The following is a 20,176-nucleotide window of genomic DNA, read 5'->3' as shown; positions in this document are numbered from 1 at the left end:
AGATTTACTTTTCTGTTCAGCTTGGTTGAGGCTAACATTCAGTGTGTTGGTTTTCCTTAGAGAGTGGAAGTTGAACCATGTTGGGTGTCTGGGCAAATGAGCCTGTCATTGGTATATCTTTGGCTCACTGTCCACAGATGGTATATATTTGTTCATAAATGAAAGCAAACTATATAGTATGGCTATTCTAAATACATTAGATGATAACTATTTTCATTAATCCCATTTTCTGAATGCATTTTAAAGCACTTTCAAAATGACATTGGTTGAACCTTTAAATAAATTGGTGAGCTGAAACCGGTTTGGCACAGTGGATAGAGCGTCGGCCTGCGGACTGAAAGGTCCCAGGTTCGATTCCGGTCAAGGGCATGTACCTTGGTTGCAGGCACATCCCCAGTAGGGGGTGTGCAGGAGGCAGCTGATCAATGTTTCTCTCTCATCGATGTTCCTAAGTCTCTATCCCTCTCCCTTCCTCTCTGTAAAAAAAAATCAATAAAATATATTTTAAAAATAAAAATAAATAAATAAATAAATAAATAATAAATAAATAAATTGGTGAGGCCTTAACTTTGACCACTGAAAAACAAACAAACAAAAAAGAGAAAATTTAAGTGTATATTAATGACTACAGAACATCATATTTTTCTATAGAATAATGTCCTTTTTCCATAGAGTTATTCCAAGGATTACACTAGTAATTATCACCAAATTATGTTGCTTTTAATATCTCATGTACTCAGAGAATTTGTAATTTCTTTATGAAGCTTGCCTCCAATATTTTAATGGCCATAAAAGTTATTTTTACATAACTTCTAAATAAGGAAAAATAATTAATCGATATGTGGTCCACCTATTTGTAAACATATGTACTTTCAGTCCCTTGACTTCAGAATTGATTGCTACTTGCTTGATGCCCACAGTATAGCCTGCCTTAAACTTTTACTTTTTGACAAAATGATCCTGAGAAAATTAATAAGGGCTTGGATTAAATACTTATTACAGGCTGTGAAAACATCAAAAAAACAAACAGAAACTAGGCAAATAGTGGAACAATTTATTCTATGTCATATATGTGCAATAATGCAAATATAAAGGGAAATATAATTAGACTAGAGGCCCAGTGCATGATTGAATCATGCACGTGTAGGGTCCCCTACACGCTTTCGCTTTTGATCACGGGGGAGCTGGGTGCCTGTACGCTCGTGCACCAGGCCTTTCAGAAGCCTCCAGCGCGGCGGAGGCTTCTGAAAGGCCTGGTGCCTGAGCGGACAGGCAGTCAGCTCCCCCACTTTTGATGGTCCGCGGTGGGACGTGAGCTCGCTGCTTCAGAGGCCCCTTCTGTGCCGCAGCACAGCCATGGCGCAGACGCTGAGCTCGAGCAGCCGCTGGTGAGGTGAGCTCAGCGTCCCGCTGGCCCAATCGGCCACCCCGGCCACACGAGTCCCACCCCCCAGCCCCCCGCGCCTCCTGGCCAATCACAGGCATAGTGAAGGTATGGTCAATTTGCATATTTGTCTATTATTAGGTAGGATTCTTCTAGTTACTTCCAAACTCATACTTATTCTTTCAGGATTATTCTCTCATTTTTAAAATAATTCTCAGTTCTGTTTATATTTGCTTTAAATATTGAGGTGCTCTAATGTTGGTTGCATATATATTTACAATTTTGATATCATCTTGGTGATATTATTATATCATTACCTTCTTTCTGTCTTGTAGGGTCCATAGTTGGTGGTCTTGTTACCAGGGCCTTTGATGGACATGGAACCTGCCTCGTCCTGAATGGACTGGACCAGGTTTCATGCTGCGTAAAGGCTCTGCTTCAGTGTCTAGTGTTCAGCCCACAGACTGTGAATTTATTACCAGGTGTGCAGAGGGGTGTGGTTCCTGCTTGGTCCCTGGAAGAACTCCTACCAGGTTGCTAAGTGGGCCCATGGTGGGCAAGACTGGCCCGAGACCTCAGCGAAGAGCAGCTGGAAAAGAGTCACAGGCTGCCAAAGGGCTCACAGTTGGGACCAAGGACTGCGGGTTTGCCTTCAGGGGCACAGATGAGCATGCCTCTTTCCAGGTTCCTGGGTGGGCAGAAATGTCCTCACTAAGGAGCTAGACAGGTTAAGGGGTTGCTTCAGAATCTAAGTTCGGACCTTCAGGAGTCCAGAGGAGTGTGTTTTCCATCCTGTCCTGTGGATGGGATGGCATTACTATACCCAGACCATGGCAGAGAGGGGTTCTTGCTGCCTACAGGGCCATTACAGGGTCTGTTGTTTACCTGCGGTCAGGAAGCCTGCCCCCCAGGGCATGGGCAATGGGTGTGTCTTCCACCCAGTTCCTGGGCAGGCAGGACCACTGCCAGACTCCAGCAGCAAAAGGGCAATTTCAAGATACACAGTCAGACAAAATTAGATGGGCATGAGTGTGCATCTCTCCCACCATGTTCCTCAGAGGGCAGCACTGCTCCTGGACCATGGCTGAGAGGAGCTAGAGCCAGGTCATAGGACACTTTCTGGCCAACGGTCAACACGGAGGTCAGTGGTCCTGTTACTAAAGGCACAGGCAGACCTGACTCTCTTCAGGTCCCTTAGCAGATAGTGATGCTGGCAGGACCAAAGTCTAACAGGCTATAGCTGAATCCACCAGGGTCAGGGCTCTTTTGGGGTCTATAACCAGGACCACTGTCAGTGAGCCTACTTCCTGGACATGGGCCTGCCTTCTCAGAAGTCTTCTGTAGCCTTGGACTCCACTGGGGTTTCACAGTTGGAATTTCAAATTCCAAAATTCCCACAAAGGCCATTTTGTCCACGCTTAGCTGCCAAATTACTGCTGCTGAGGAGGGATGCAAGTGAGATACCCTCTATTCCGCCATCTTGCCAGTGCTACCACATAAATAGTTTTCTTTAATTCATCCATCATTTTCATTGTTGCTAGTATCATATGTGTATGTGAGTGTGTGTATCTGTGCTTTCTTCTGAATGCTTTTAAGATTTTCTCCTTGTCTTCTGTTTTCAGAAGTTTTCCTATGGTACACCTTGGTTTGTTCCTATCTCTTTTGTGATTTTTCTAATAACTCTAATTTCTTTCAATATATCTCTCTTGTTGTGCCTCCATCATAATATTGGCTCTCCCCCTCCCCCTCCCCCCCCCCCCCGCCACCCCTCGCTCAATTTCTGTGAAACCTCACCAGCCTGTCTTTTGGCAGCTACAGCTGTTTCCTCTGTGACTACAGGGAGGTGACCACTTAGAATGGTTGACCCCTCAGGGTTCCCCCGTGGGATTGTGCCACCTGTTGGGATGGCCTTGCCTATGTCAAGCACTGGGCTCACCCCACAATATCACTTGTCAGGCATGCTCTTTAGCTCTGTCTACTGTGAATCCATCCTCTTCTTCTTCAGGAGTTTGTATGTGTATCACTGAGTTTAATTTTCATATATTTTCTGTCATTTTTTTCAGGTTACATGTAGGTGAGAGAGATTCAAACGTGAGTTCACTCTCTGGAAATACAAAATTACTGTGTTACTTTTATAATGAAAAAGTTTTTTTTTTTTTAAAAAAAAGTTTAAAGTATCTACACAGTGCCAGAAATATATTAATTTCTTTGTAAATGACTGTCGAACTAAATTGAATTTTATAGTTCCAGACAATTAAATTTAATAAGCACAGATCTTGCCACTTAATCAAATTCATCACTTCCAAAATCAAACAATCCTTTATTACAATTCATTTCCAAGCCATACCCACTCTTATAATAAAATAAAACCCTGTATACTTGACTGAATCACAGAATATGCCACAGTACAACATTCTGGCACAGCATTTAGATCTATTACATGCCCTTTACCTAAAAATTCTAATTAGCATTCATTCATTGCTGCTTTCACAAGTCATCTGTCCTTTACACAAAAATGTGATGTGGGTATATGTGTACATGTAGCCTGGAGAACAGAAATATTGGTTCTCAAGAACTTTTCCTGACATCTTGCCACTTAAAATACACTAGAATGGAAACTAGGAAGAATGAAATCTAGCATGTCTTCTACCACTTCGTATCAGTTAGTCTGAGGAAAATTCTAAGAGTGAATTTAATAGCTGTTTTATACTCCAAAGGTCTAATGAAAGATGCTTTAGGAAACTACAGTAGTCACAAGTCTTTCTACATGACCATGAGTACTAAATGAGAGAAAACACAGCAAGTGGTATTTCAAAGACCAATAAAGATTCTACTTTTCTTGGGTCTTTTGTGTTATGAAGGCTTGTATTTTCTTCAGATTGTGACAACCACACATACGTGTGGCAGCACAGTGCACATGCAGTCAGTAGCCATCATAGCACACAAGAGTGGGCAGGATGGCTGAGTACAAATGTCCCTCAACTATTCTTGCTTAGGGAATACTTAGTGATGCTACATCAGGAGTGTTTAGTGCTGGGCAGTGGGCCATCTGCAGTCAGTCAGGATACTGACCTCAAATGGCTCTTTGTGCCAAAGGGAGCAGAACACATTGTCCCAACAACAGAGAGAGGAGCGCAGCCAGCAGTGAAATAGCGGATAGCTGCAGGCAACAAAGACAAAGAGGATAAAGCATAGGAAAGCAATGCCTGGTTAACAAAAATAGCATATAACAAATATTTCACAGAAAGCTTTGAGGAAGGGAAGATAATTGTATGTAAATGAATGAAAAACAGTGAACTTTTCTGAAAGGACTGTGGGTCTCAGTCTTTCTATAGGTCAGTAATATTACCTGGGCCACACAGGACATCATCACATCTGTGAAAACCAGGAGTCTAACTAAGTGACCCCTTGGGAAAAGTGGACCAAGAAGTAACTGGAATTTCGAAAAGACTGTAAATACATGTACCACTTAGTAGAATCATTACTATAATCAATAATGCACACCCACTTTTCCATGGAATTTGACTATGAAACTGATTTTTTTCAGACACAAAAATTGCATTTTTCTCAAAAATTCTTAATTTTCTTCTAGCATTACTGCAAGACATTGATGAAATTAACAGGTATCACTAAGTACTATATTTAGTTTTGAAAGTGGGAATTGAGTTTATTTGTTGGGCAAGGAACACAATTGTACAGAAAGGACTATGCAGATTATCCAACAAAATTTCTCATAGCTAAATTACTGCACCATGTCCTCTGCATACTATTCTTAACAACAATAATAGAAATATCTCACATTTATTGCACAATTTCCAAGCTCTATGCTACTGCTGGTATGGTTTCACCAACCCTCAGGGCAGTCCTCTAAAGTACTATTATTATCCTCATTTTACAGATGAGAAAACTGTGGCTTGGAGAGGTTATCAGTCAGGACCTCTGGGAAAGTAATAACATTGAAAGGGGAGACTGAAGGGACTATGTACAGAGATGTGGGAAAGATTAAGGGAACCAAATGAGGTACAAAGACCAACAATAGTGAGACCCGTTATCCCTCCAGGCTTGGGTGGCAAGGAGAATGAGAAAGGCAACAGTGTTCTCTGAAGTGAGCAAGAGTTGAAGCAGTATAAGAAGGGCCACAGTACTCTCAAACCAGAACTCTAGCTGTTTGATACCCACACTGGTTAACCTTTTCATTACAGCATGCAATCAAGCAGATGAGCCCTGTGACATAGCTTTAACAAAGAGTGAAAGCCAGTCTCCAGTTTAAATTTGATGAGTTGTCTCTGGGTTGAGCACTTTGTCTTTCTGGGGATAGGTAGGGTCTGGAGCACTAAGTGCAGCTGGGGTGTAGTAACAAATGCTGTGTGGGTGTGAGTGTATCATTTGCTTGTAAAAAGCAGATAGACCATCCCTGTAACCTTTTATACATATGGGTTCATAAAGAGGCAGTAGGAATGTAAATCAAGGAAAAACATATGTAGTTTGAAATGGGGACTAAAGAAGAAACCAGGAAAATGTTCTAAGATAATCCTATAATTATTTAATAAATTTCTTTTTAATATAAATTTACTTAAAAAAAAAACCCCAGCACATTCTATACAATAATGATCACATTAGAATACTTTCTAGAGGCTTTATTTTTGAAGGGTTGTTGGCCAAATGTGTTGTACAGAGAAATCCATGTAGAAAATGTGAGGCTGTGCACCAGTGAAAGAAATAGAGATATTTATTCAGAAAGAGGGGGAAAAAAATCAGCAGGATCTTGTACTAGTATTAAACCGATCCTATCTAAAATTACAATAGGCAAGACCGGGACCAACAACAACAACAAAATGAGTAGAAAGCAGCTCTATTTTGATACAAGACAACATGGTTCTAGTATATTTGTAATATCTAAATTCTGTCTAAAATTATAATTGTTTGCCTCGCAAGGTAGTGAGTTTCTTGTCACATGAGATATTCTAGTAGAATGTCATAAAAGAAATTCCAAAACTGAGAGAGAAAACAAGATGATATCAAAGGTACTTTTGAAATTTAATATTCATTAAACTAAAATTTCAATTTTAGTAACATTTCTGGCCTCTCCATAGTCTCTTTATTTTACAGAAAGGTATTTCCCAAACTGTTCATCTGGATAAAAACTAGTTCCTAAAAGTTTCCAGAAAAGCAATTTCAAAAATATATTTGCTTCTCCTAAATTACATTTTCATGAATTCAAAGTAAATAAAAAATAACTCAATAGGATATTTCCAAAATTTATATTGCCTTTATTGTTCTATTTTCACTTGATTACCTCTCTGCAGTCAGTGTACATCAACTATCTAGCCAGAATTCAAAGAGAATGAGAAGTTTAACATTTTCCTTCCATTAGCATACTACCATTAGTAGGGCTGAGCAAGTTAAATAGCTGCGGGTGTGATGTGCTCTGCATAAGATAGCAGAAATCTTCTGCATTGGGGGAGTTCTTCAGGATCAGAATATCATATCACTAATGTATCACAGTGTGACTGGAGTCTGTTTCAGAGAATAATGAGAGAACCAAACATTATGTGGGCTTGAAGCAGATAACGCATATGAAATTTTGCCTGAACAAAAGGAATTACACAATCACCTAATGGATAGTAGGGATTCTAAAAATAAGAGATCTGAGGTGTCTTTTTAAAAGATGAAATTGATACAGACAGATAGCCCAGTGTGCAGTAGTAAATTTCAGTGAGCCACAAGACTCATCTTTTTCCTTGAATGACTTAGTGCACCCACTCTTATGACTCTGACACAGGGCTTCCTCACTAGAGAATTTCACAGCAAGAACTATGGGTCATTGCAGGTCAAGGGCAGCATCCCAACAGAAATGAGAGCTGAGTCTGGCTAAGGATCAGCACTGCCAAAAGTTCCTGAAGACCCTAACATGTATCCAACAAAAGAAAAACATTTTCCTGCCTTTCTGAGCACTCATCTTCTTCTTTTCTATATAATCCATATGTGTCCAGAGACTCTAGGATCTCCTGACCCTCCTACTATGAAAATCTTTCTGAAGAAAGCTGAGATACTAATAATGTTCTCAGAGATATTTATATTTTAAAAGCACTCAAATATTTACCCCAAAATATACCACTATGTGGACTCTCAAATCTGTATGATCATATTAATCAATGTCACCTCAATAAATTTAATTTTTTTAAAAAAGACCATTTCAGGTGCTTGTCAGGAGGCCTCCCAGGACACAGGCTATACACCTAAAGGACTCCTAACATCAACCTTGCTTGTGCATGTGGGCCAGCTACAGTATTTCTCAGGTTATCAAAGTACAGAATATTATTTATTGTGGGAATCACAGCAAACGTGTCCAAGTGTCTCAAATTGTAGATTAAATACAAAACAAAACAGAACAACTAAAAATCTCACACAAACTATAATTGTCCATTACCAAAACTGAAATGAAAATTCAAGTTTTCCCTATTTGTACTCTAGGGAACATTTCCCCACCTCTTCAATCATTCTCTGATAATCTACTTTTTAATGTCATTTTTCAGTATCTCAGTACTATCTGGGTATTCTTTGTATGTAAAGAATTTTAAATAATAAGTGTGACTTTTAAAGTACAATGTTGGCCATGCAATATCTAAATATTTATTCACTGACAGTTATTTTTAAATTATCTACTTACCATTTCATATATTTTTCCCTATATTCAGTGTATGTCTGGAAGCAACCTAGATCAGAAATGTGTTTAAGACAACAGGGACACCTGAAGAAGTGATTGTGTTAGCTAAATAGACAGGAGTTGATAAGGCAGACGGATAAACAGGGAAAATAATTAAAATTTTCTTTTTATAGGAGTATAATTTACCAAGATTAAAGTGAGCAAGTATTAGCTGTTCTTCTCAATTACTTTTACAATCTTATATACCTATGTGGCCACCCCCCCAAACAAGATGTAGAACACTTCCATTATTTCAGAGAGGATTCTCATTCTCCTTTCCAGTCCAAACCCCACTCCCACTCCACACCTCAGATGATTCACCTGTGGACTTGTATCATCACAGTTTCATTTGTCCTTTGTCTGCACCACGGAGAATTGGGATTTATATTATTTTACTCATGAGACAGTGATAAGAAGTCTAATATCACTTTTTATCTGGTTTGGTTCAGTGGATAGAGTGTTGGCCCACGGACTAAAGGTCCCGGGTTTGATTCCGGTCAAAGGCACGTACCTCGGTTGCAGGTTCCCCAGCCCTGGTTGAGGTGCATGCAGGAGGCAACCAATTGATGTGTGTCTCTCCCTTCTACTCTCTCCAAAAATCAATGGAAAAAATATCCTCAGGTGAGGATTAGCAAAAATACACAATAGAGACTTTTAGTCAATAAGAAGTAATTTTGTAAATCGAGAAAAACTTCGCATGGGTGGTTACACATGAAACATATATAATAAATGACAGCCTTTCTGTCTCTGTCGCTCTCATACACATATACACACATACACACGTATGCACACTCACATGCACAATATAACAAAATACAATGAAAATAAAAAGAGTCTTAATCTGTGGCTGAAAATATGGGGCAGGACTGAAGAAAGTGATTTATAAAAATAAGTATAGAAGCCCTGAAAAGCTAAAAATTTTTAAATGAGCCACATAACAGCACTAATCAGCAATGATGACTTAGTAAAATGTAGATGGCAAGATACAAACCTGCTACATTCACAGTATTATCCCACACCTAAATACTGGTTTCACATTTGTTCCAAAGGTTTTATTTAAAAAATATATTATGACACCACACTACAATGCAGTTTGCTAGTACATGGATCAGAAAACAAGTGCTCACAGTAGAAAAAGTAAAATACTTAGCTTCTAAAAATTCAACCACATTATTTCATTTTTTCTTGATTCTAATTCTTTTCTTCCCTCAAGTATGTTCATTGAGACAAAACTGATTGATCTTATATTTTGCATAAACAAGATAGCACAACTGGGAATGGGAAGTGGAATTTTCGAGAGAACATGCAATTTTTCTCCTAAATTTCTTGGTTGCTATGCTGGGCTATGTCTGCAGTCTCTTGACCTTTTTGAAACAAGTGAAGTAAATCATTGTTGTCTGAGCAGCTAAAACTAGCAGTTCCAAGATTGGTCCTCCTCTTTCAATAAGAGAAATTACTTCTAAAGAGAGATCTCAAAGCAAGCCTAACAAGACATTTCTCTTCTTTCTCCTCAATTCTGCTTGATATATAGCCTCAAGGTTAGAAAAGGTTTGTCAGCAAATTTAGCAGTGAATATCTACAATTCCACCTGTTTTTCATATATGTAGAGAAACTTTAAAATCTAATTGCCGGTGTCATTAAAGTGAATATTAAAATAATCTACTTATCTCTATATTACTGCATAAACTAGGAAAATGGGCTCTCACCAGTCTAGTAGACAATATGGAAGAAAATGCTAAAGGAAAACGTGTGATTGGTATTATGTAGCCAATTTCTATTGTATTATCTTCCAGTTGTACAAGCTAAAGACCTTGGAGTTCCTCTTAACTCCTCTTTCCCTTTCACATCAGATCCAAACCTTCAGAACTGGGTCACTTCTCACTGCCATGCCTACATCATTCATGCCAGCTAATTTCCAACTAATTTCCCTCCTTCTGCTATGATTCTCTTGAAGAGTACTGCTCAAAAGAGCAGCCAGCTAATGTGTGATTGTAAAACATGTCAGATTACACAACTCCTCTGTTCATTCATACTCTCTTTCACTGGGTTCAGCCAGAGTCTTTCTGATGTCTTATAAGTCATACTTAATCTACCCCAATGACACCCTATCACATCTAATCTACTTCTCCCCTTTCACTTTGCTCCAGCTACTCTGATCAGTTTGCTCTTAGAGAGAACAGACCCACCACTAATTCAATATCTTTGCTTTGTCTATTTGCTCCGTCTTCCCCCCGAACTCTCTTCATATCTTTACTCAAATGCCACCTACTTGGAAAGGCCTTACTGAGGCACTCTATCTACCTCACTCTCAACCTCTACACTGCTGAGCTTTCTTTCCTAATGCATTTCCAGCTCATGGTTTCCTTATATTTAGAAGGGAGACAACACCCAATTGCACTGAGTTGTTGACAGGATTATATGAATTCATCTGGTTCATTGTACAGACTCAGTGAATGATTACCTTTTATGTTTTATTATGGAGAAGAAATAGGAAGCAAAACTAAATGTTAAAGGGAAAAATACCTTGCATGAGCTTCATTATTTCAAAATTTACAACTACTTAGAAAATTTATTAAAATAGTCCATTTAAGACAAATTTTATATCATTCAAAATATAGCAGTAAGAGGAGATTCTCTGGATAATAGCATCCATATCCTTTCAGCTAAAAAGCAAAACAAAAATATGAAGAGTTATGAGAAGAAAAAGAAAGAAAAATTAGACAAGATTGAGCAGAAGTTTTAAATAGAATATGCTTTTCTGTGTATTTATCTGTTCAGTTTTCCCAGCACCATTTATTGAAGAGACTATTTTTATCCCATTGTATAATCTTGCCTTCTTTGTCATAGAATAGTTGACCACACAGTCAATATTGTCTTGAAAGCCTCATCCAAATTAGCTTAGTATGACAGGTAGAAATTATACATAATTGTAGAAAAGATTGTAAAATCTGTTGCTCTATTGATAGTTTAAAAATATTAGGTGTTAATCCTATTGTTGTAATCAAATTGGTTTTCCTATTCAAATAGTACTATACTTTGTAGAGAACAGATAATAGCAGGAAACATTGTTCAATACATTTTGACAAAATTTGCTGTAAATAAAAGATACCTTGGGTACTGAGGATCCAGGGATATTTCTAATCATTGTCAGTTAATAATGTTTATCCACATGTACAGGTTAGAAAATTAGCATTCATAATTATGATGTGATATGCAATTCTTATCAAATAATATCCTAGTAAAGAGATTTTCAGAACATTGACAGTGTTATTTGGTTTATTGCTTATTCCTGAACTTTAAACCTTATTTTATTTGGGCAATGTTATTTTTAAACAATTTTTTTAAAAGTAAGTGTCTGCTGGGAAATTTAGTAAATATTAAAGAACAATAAATTCAAATATAATCTTCAAAAAATACAGTAAAGCAATGTGAGGTTCTAAGTAGATCTGAAAAGAGCAAGTGTTAATGATATCAATGAGAAATGGAGGCTGATGAAATAAAGCTGAACTAGTCAATTTGAAGTTTGTGGAAAGTAGTTAGAAACTTTAGTAAGACATGAGTTTTATATTTATGGGGAGAAAAGCAAGTATAGGGAAATAAATATAAATTTATTGACTTTTTTTCTAGGATAAATATTAATATATATATACTTTATTTCTTAGAGCAGTTTTAGGTTCACAGCAAAATTGAGCTGAAACTACAGAGAGTTCCCATACACCCCCATCCCACACATGCAGTCTCCCCACTGTCGACATGCTGCACCAGAGGGTGCATTTGTTACAGTTGATGAACTACATTGACATGCTATCATCACCCAGAGTCTATAGTTCACATTAGGATTCATTCTCGGTGTTGTACATTCTAAGGGTTGACAAGTATATATTTTATTCTTTTTTTATTTATTGATTAAGGTATTACATATGAGTTTTTATCTCCCCATTGCTCCCCACACCCTACTCATGCCCTCACCCCCCTGGTGTCTGTGTCCATTGATGGGGATAAGGGGGAGAGATCAACCAAAGGACTTATAGGATGAATATTCTTAATCAAAAGGCAAAATAGTGAATGTGTTTCATCTCCATGTCAAGATCAGTGCACTAAAAATAAATTGAACAGTTGAATGAAGAATGCTGATCATAGCAACAGCAAACATGAAAGTGTCTTCATTCATTGATACTTGAATTTGTAGATCTGTAATTTCTTACCCTCAATTCCAAAATCCAAGATCTTCTGAAAACCAAAACAGTTATATAACTTATTTGAGCACAAAATCTAATGTGAACTAATGTGAGGCCATATATAGTCTTTATATTACTTAGTCTGAATATTACCATATGTTTCATTGCAGAAATACTAGTAGCAATGGGTTTGATTATAGGGCACTGCCCTAAACAGCTGAGAATGTTATGTAATATTATGGTTTATGCACTCATAAACATTCTAATATATAAACATTTTTAATATCAACTCAGTTAAATTTAAAAGAGAAATTGTTCACCTGCTTAGAGTATCAATGTAAAATAAATTACAGGAATCACTAGCCATTTTTCTGTGTTAAAAAGACCTCTGATCTGGGTTCCCCCTGAGGTTATAAAAGAGCCTGCCTGGCCAATGCAGAAATACTGCAGGCATCATAAGATGCAGTTCATTTGAACTCATCAAGAGATGACCCCTGAAATTATGTTCACCAACAGAAACCCTGAATACACCACTTTTCTAAATTTTTTAGCAGTACTCAGACATCTTCAGAACACTGGAAAAAAACCCACACAAAACAGTTACTATTTACAACCACACATTTGTGTAAATTCAGCTTTCAAAATATTGCAACATCAAAGCAGAAAAATATGACCTGGAAGAAGAACATGACATGTTCACTTATACACTTAACGACTGTTGTGGAATGGTTCCAGTGTGTCCAACACTGTTCTAGGTGCTGAGCATGCAGGGATGACATGGTCATTTGCCTTGCTTTTGTTTCTTCCCCCCCAACCCCAAGCAGCATATTTGAACACCTTTCTTATACCTTGGGGATTTCCTATGTTAAAAAACACACTTTTCCAATTGCAAGCCTGAAATGTACTTTTCTTGCCACCACCCTTGATCTAAGGCTCAACTGTGTAAGGTAAAATTTGCTAATCAGATGCACTCACTCAAGACCATGGTCCTTAAAAAAACCACAGGAAGCAAATAACCAAAGGGGATACTTTTCCAGATGGTTTACCTTTGAGTCAGAGCCTGTAGCCGAGGAGTTGGGCTTCCAGGCATAGCATGGGACCAGCATGTGATCTGTGGACTCTGGATGCAGTGGCGAGCGGTGGGGTTTTTGGAACATTCCCACAGTGAGGTGTCGGCAGTGCTCCTGGTGGCTTTGGCTCCGAGCCTGATAATCCTGACCTCTGGAGAGCCCATGAGCAACCTACTAGCTTTTAATATTTATTATTTTTATGATAACTATGGGTTCAGTTCTTTTGCAATTAACAACCATGATTCAGATAACTGAACAATGAAAAAGGGTCCCTGACCTCATGGGGTTGGCATTCTAAGAGGGGACACAGATAAACTAATACACTGATCAGCATCAAATATAGCATGCTGCAGGTTTTTTGTTCGTTTGTGTTTTTGTTTTTAATAATAGAGAAGATACTATTTTAGAAAGCATGGTAGTAAGGTCAGAACTCCCAGAGAAGATGGCATTTAAACCTAAGTAAAATGTAACTGAAGAAAGGAAGTCAACCATGTGAAGATCAGGCAGAGACCATAAAAACAACGGTGCTGTGGTGAAAGCTTGCGTAGAATATTTGAAGAACAGAAAGGAAGTAGTGTGGCTGAACTGCCTCGAGAAATGTAGAAGAAATGAGGTGAGGGATAGCCAGGGGCAAGCAGGTGTAAGTCTTTGTAGACTGTGTAAAGGACTGAAATGTGTGTGTATGTATGTATGTATAAAACATGGACGAATGTTATTTGAATCTTCATTTAGCCTATTTTACAAAAACCTTAGAATAAATCTAATATAATGACCATTAATCAATGTGGCAGGTTCGTTTTTGTGTTTTTATAATGAGTTAATAGGATTTAAAATAGGTGTGTTTTTTTTACATTAAAATAGATACATTACATAGTAGAATGCAAATTTTGCATAAATGTTATAGTTATAACAGGTGACCCTAAAGATAGTTTATGTTTGTGGACAATTTAGTATAAGTTTTGAAACTTCTTTTGCTACAGGTCTCATGTTAATATCTTCTGCAATTAGCAGGAAAAGTTTGAGAAGAGCTACGTAAACAAGCAATGCACACTCAGAAGAGTGAATCAATATATAAATTCATTGGATATTTACAAAGGTTCACTCATCTATTTGAAACAATGTGTTTTAGTGAAAATCATGGACTTTCATGTTATTCCATCTTGGACTTAAATTTTGCTCTTCCATTTATTACCCATGTGAATAGCACTTCAATTTCCTTATCTCCAAAATTAGGGGCATTAAACATATCATATGAAGTTGTTATAAATATTAAGCTAAATTAGGCAGCATCTCTAAGGAACAAACTAAGATGCTTTCAATAAGTTTCACAATTATACATGTTAATTTCTTTTTAAAAATCTTTTGATTTGTTATCTAGCTTGTTTCAAAGCACAAGAGCTGCAATAGAAGTACAAAGATTAAAAGGCACTTAGATAATATTTTATTCTAAGAACAGTAAAAACAGAAGAGCTGATTAATAAGAAAACTTCCTGCGAGTTTCCATATCATAATATACCTTGAGAGCTTCGTGCCTGTTGATAAAATCCATAGGTTTTGAGTGTGTGTTGAACTTCCCATCACCTACTATTCCCTATCTCTCCAAAGCACCTGGAGATATTAAAGCTGATAGAACCAAATCAGCACACTTCTCTTACCTGAATGCAGTATGGAAATAAACTCAAGATACTGGCTTTTAATATAATTGGTATAGTGGGCATTGTAAATGTTTAGAGCATACCAGTGAGGGAAAAGCTCAGAGGTTAGCATCAAGGACACACAGCATTGCAGAACAAATTAGGAAATACATATTTGAATCCAGTATATTGGCCATTCAGATCTGGACCCAACTAGAACTCAATATAAAGATACAACCATTAGGAACCTAAGGGATCTACAAAAATAAATGTAGAGCAAAAGTCATAATCAGAAAAACATAAAATTTAATTACACAATAAAACAATAGTAAATATGTAAATTAGTACAGCACTATAGGGAAAATGTGAGGGACTATAAATAAAAGGGACATTGGGCAGAATAGTGTGATCAGTAGACTTTTCACAACAAATGGAAAATTTTACTAACACAAGGAAGACCTGGGGAAAGACATAGACTTTGTTAATGAACAGGAAGGACTCGGGTTGCAAATAATCCAAGCTCTCTCTCTAAACACAACATAGTACTAGGGAGTTATTAGTAGTAGTGGACTTGGGGGCATGCATACCCATATATGAATTTCTTACTTGCATGGGAAATGTGTGCTGCATTAAATTAATAAAGTGCAAACAGTGAGTTTATGTTACAATGCAGGGTTTATAATATATTGGCATTATTACATGTGTGGGTTCAAATTCTGCCTCTTGCCAGTGGTGCTCAGTGGTTGAGCATCAACTCAGGAACCAGGATATTACAGTTCGATTCCCAATCAGGGCACATGCCCAGGTTGTAGGCTAGATGCCCAGTACAGGGTGTGTAGGAGGCAGCCAATCAATGATTCTCTCTCATCATTATTGTTTCCATTCCTCTCTCCCTCTCTCTTCCTCTCTCTAAAATCAATAAAAACATATTTAAAGAAAACAAAGATATCTCTAAAAAAATTCTGCCTCTTCTACTTAACTTATATGTGGATTTGGGTAAATACTCTTTGTCTGCAAAGGGGATATAATAATTCATATTATTTTTTATATTCTTTTTAAAATTCAATATGAACTTCTCTTTCATAATTCTATATACAATCAAATTTAGATATCTTTGTATCTTTTTCAAAAACTTTAATATACTTTGTTAGATGATAATGTATTCTTCCACCTACTTTTCAGGAATAAAGAATAAGGGAGCCCTGGTCAGATGGCTGTTGTTCAGTGCATCATCCCATACACGAAAGAGTTGATGGTTCAACTTTCAGTCAGGACACATACAGGAGACAACTGATCTCTCTCTCTTTCTCTCTCTCTCTCTCTCTCTCTCTCTCTCTCTCTCTCTCTCTCTCTCTTTCTCTCTCTCTAAATATCAAATAAAAATATAACCTCAGGTGAGCATTAAAAAAAAGAATAAAGGAGATGTTCAAGATTAATATGATATCATATATATTAACTCTTTCTGTTTCTAAGTAAAACATAAAGCATCAAGATTATCATACTACTAGAGGTCCAATGATTTGTGCAAGAATAGGCCTTCCTTCCCCTGGTTGCTGGCACCAGCTTACCTCCGGCACCCAGGACCCAGGCCTTCACTCTGGCCACTGCCTTCCACCTTTGCTCCAGCCAGAGCTGCCTCTGCCTTCGCTCAGGCCCTGCCGTCCTCCTATAGCTCCCTCCACCCCCCACCTCCCCCTCATAGCAGGCATCCCGCCCTGCCCTGGCCATTTCGTGCCTCCATGCATGCTGCCCAGAGGTCCAGAGCAGCTAGGGCGGGGCAGAATGCCTGTGTCATCACCATGGCAATGACACAAGCATCCCGGCCTGGCCGCCACCATCTTTGTCGTGTCAATTTGCATATTCCCACCTTATTGGCTGTGGGCACCACCACCTTTGTCATGAAGTGATGGTCAATTTGCATATTCCATCTTTATTAGATAGGATAAGGCCTAAGGAAAGTATGTGGTCTTTAGTAGAAAGAAGAGATTTCTAACATTTCTGCATGATATACTATTTCAAATTACTTCCATTTAACTTTAAAAATAAGTATTATATATTTTCTTTTCCATAAGCAGATATAAGCTCTCTGGGACACTAAATCCCTAACAGTACCCAGACATTTCAGGAGATATTCTGGGCATTAAAGATCCTACCAGAGGTTTAATTGGTCTCAGTTAAAGAAATTATTTCAAAAACGTCAAGTTCAGAGAAGAGTTTCTCTCTGGAGAATGTAAAGGACGGTGCTGCTAAAATATGCAGTGTCTGAAAGGTTTCAAACCTGCAAATTTTTCATCAGCTTTGTCACAGCATTGTAGGATTTTATAATTTCATAGCTCTAGCTCAAGCTCTCTCTATAAGTACTGTGGCTCGTGTTTTTTATCCATCAGCCTCACTATCAATTTGTGCCTAGGTACTAAGGACCGCTGCTCAATTGACAAGTGTTCTCGGGGTTTAAATTTGGTGAGAGAACACAGGTAGTTGATCCAGCTCCCATTTTCTGCTTGATCAAATGCTGAGAAATAATATTTAGTTTCTGGGTTTATATAGTTAGTTAAATATGTTTCCACCCACGTTGACTGACATTCTAGGGAAAAGCTTATTTTGTATTTCATTTTGAGCTAACCTGTAAGTACGAATTTAAAAGTGGAGCAATCCTCCACATTAGTTTATTGAATGAGCAGCAGGAGTGGCAGCCCCTGTGAAGACTGAATGACCAACAGTGCAGTTGGTCAGCTTAATGCTACTGTCCACAGCCATTTAATAAATGAAATTAGTTTTTTAAAGAGTCTAAGTAGATTTGAGAAGGCTGGATTTATTTTATTTAAAAATATATTTTTTATTGATTTTAGAGAGTGAGAGAGGGATGGAAACATCAATGAAGAGAGAGAATCATCGTTCGGCTGCCTCTTGCAAGTCCCACATTAGGGATCAAGCCTGCAACCCAGGAATGAAACCGTGACCTCCTGGTTCATAGCTTGATGCTCAACCACTGAGCAACACTGGCTGGTCAAGAAATGAAATTAGTTTTGTCAAGACTGAAAGAACAGCCCGGCCAGCATATCTCAGTGGTTGAACATCAACTTATGAACCAGGAGGCCACGGTTCAATTCCCGGTCAGGGCACATGCCAGTGTTGCAGGCTTGATCACCAGTGTGGGGCATACAGAAGGCAACTGATCAAGGATTCTCTTTCGTCATTTATATTTCTATCTCTCCCTCTCCCTTTCTCTCTGAAATCAATAAAAAATATATTAAAAGAAAAAAAAGGAGACTGAGGCAGCAATGGCAGCTGCCTAATGTCCTGCTGTGTAAAAGCAGAGTTATAATTCTGGCATTTGAAAACTTGCTGGCATTTAGAAATTTAATGAAAACAATGTCACTTTTTTATCAATAGAAATTTCTTTGTAGAACTACAAATGGCCCGAGAGTAGACAAAGTACTTTGTCCTAATGGATATTGCCCCAAAGTGGAGAAATAACTATCATTTTGAGCGTTGGTGCCCTAGTAGTAGAGTTCTCTTGCTGGGGAAGAAATCGACAACAGGCTCAGATAAAGAAAGAACAGCCAGGGCAACGTTATTTGGCTTTGTTGATTCAGTTAGCACAAAGCGATCATTTTAAAGGTGTTTTCTAAATGTATTCAGGTAATCATCTGAACTTGTCCACTTGGCAAAATGGATAGTTAACAAATTGCCTTTGAATTGCACTGCTTGTGGGAAGAGCACAGTTTGAATAGGTGGAAAGCCAATTATTGAAATTATTCCTCTGCCTACTTTTCTCAGGGTGTGTCACCCTGCCCTCTGCATTTTAAAAGATGTCAATATGTGCAAGTCACAGTGTATGTTGCATAGATTTTAAGTTAGGATAAAATGTTAGAAGCTTCCTCAGCATCATGGCCAGGGAAAAATGAACTTGACCATGCCAGACAGAGATGGAATAGCTTGAATAAGCAGCTTTAAAAAGTTAGGTGAAATATCCAAAATTTACAACCACTAAACTCAAGGGAATTACGTAGCAATGCTCATCCAGTTCATCTTAATCTGAAAAATAACCATTTTAAAATTACATTAACATGAATTAATAGCTCACTTATACTCCAATACAAAAAAATCATAAAAGAGAATAAATTAAGAGAAATGCCTAATATATATGTATATAGCCATGTATATTTAGATATGATAGTTCTATATATCTATCTATGTAGAGAGAGCTAAATCAGGATATTCAACTAATTGGGAAACAATGAAAATACATTAATAATATAAAACTTAAAATGTACTAATTTATAAAAAATGAGAACTGACTTTTTTTTAAGAACTATTGACTTTTGAGAAATAAAATTGTGAGATGAGTGCATTTGCATTGTTCTAGCTGTATCACCTATTTTTATTGAGAGTCTCACAAGGCTGAAAGAAGAATGTATTGTCCTGAGTTCCCTAGAAAACAGAACCTGAGGTCAAAATTTATACCCTGATATTTTAATGAAGGGAAGTAAGAGGCAATCCCTGGAACTAAAAGTTAATAATAAAGGGAAGCTAGACTGTAAAGGAAAGAGAGCAAATACAGTTGGTTTGTTATCATGTAAGCCACAGCTTCAAGAGCAGCATAGTTGATAGCTCTGTTATGTGAGCTGTTTAAAGAGAAGATGTAAGGAATGTGCTTGGATCAGTCTATTGGGAGTTGAAGTATGGAGGAAAGGCTAGTAAATTACCTACTGATGCATTTTCGTGACTTGTTTACTATTGGTCCACACCTACCTCATAAATTACTTCTGCTATACTTCTAGGTTGTGTCACCTGGGCTCTCAGGGCAACTGTGGAGGAAATGAGGGCTTTCAGAGGTCCAGTCCAGCTCAGGCTGGTTCAGTGGATTCCTCCAAGATTTTGTGTATGTGGGGTATTGTGGGAGGAGGAGAAGACTTGGTCTACGATCGTTATGGTGGCAATGCTGGCAATGGCAATGACTTAGGCTTTATGATTGAGGTCATGGTATGTCATCACTAAGACCATTCTGGCTAGGAAGCAAAGTAAACTGCCAAGACCTGGAGGTCAGGGGAGGTCAAGTAGATTCAGAAGGCAGAAACTCGTATTTTCTAATTGCCTTTAAAGATCTTCAGGTCTCAGAGGAGAACCCTGTATTCAATCCTAACCTGGGGAGGGAGGTGTAAATCTAATCCTTTATGTGATAGTCAGTTCACCCTCCTAAA

This window comes from Cnephaeus nilssonii (genome assembly GCF_951640355.1).
Source record: "Cnephaeus nilssonii genome assembly, chromosome: 12".
NCBI lineage: Eukaryota > Metazoa > Chordata > Mammalia > Chiroptera > Vespertilionidae > Cnephaeus > Cnephaeus nilssonii.
Note: the sequence above shows the minus strand (reverse complement) of the source record.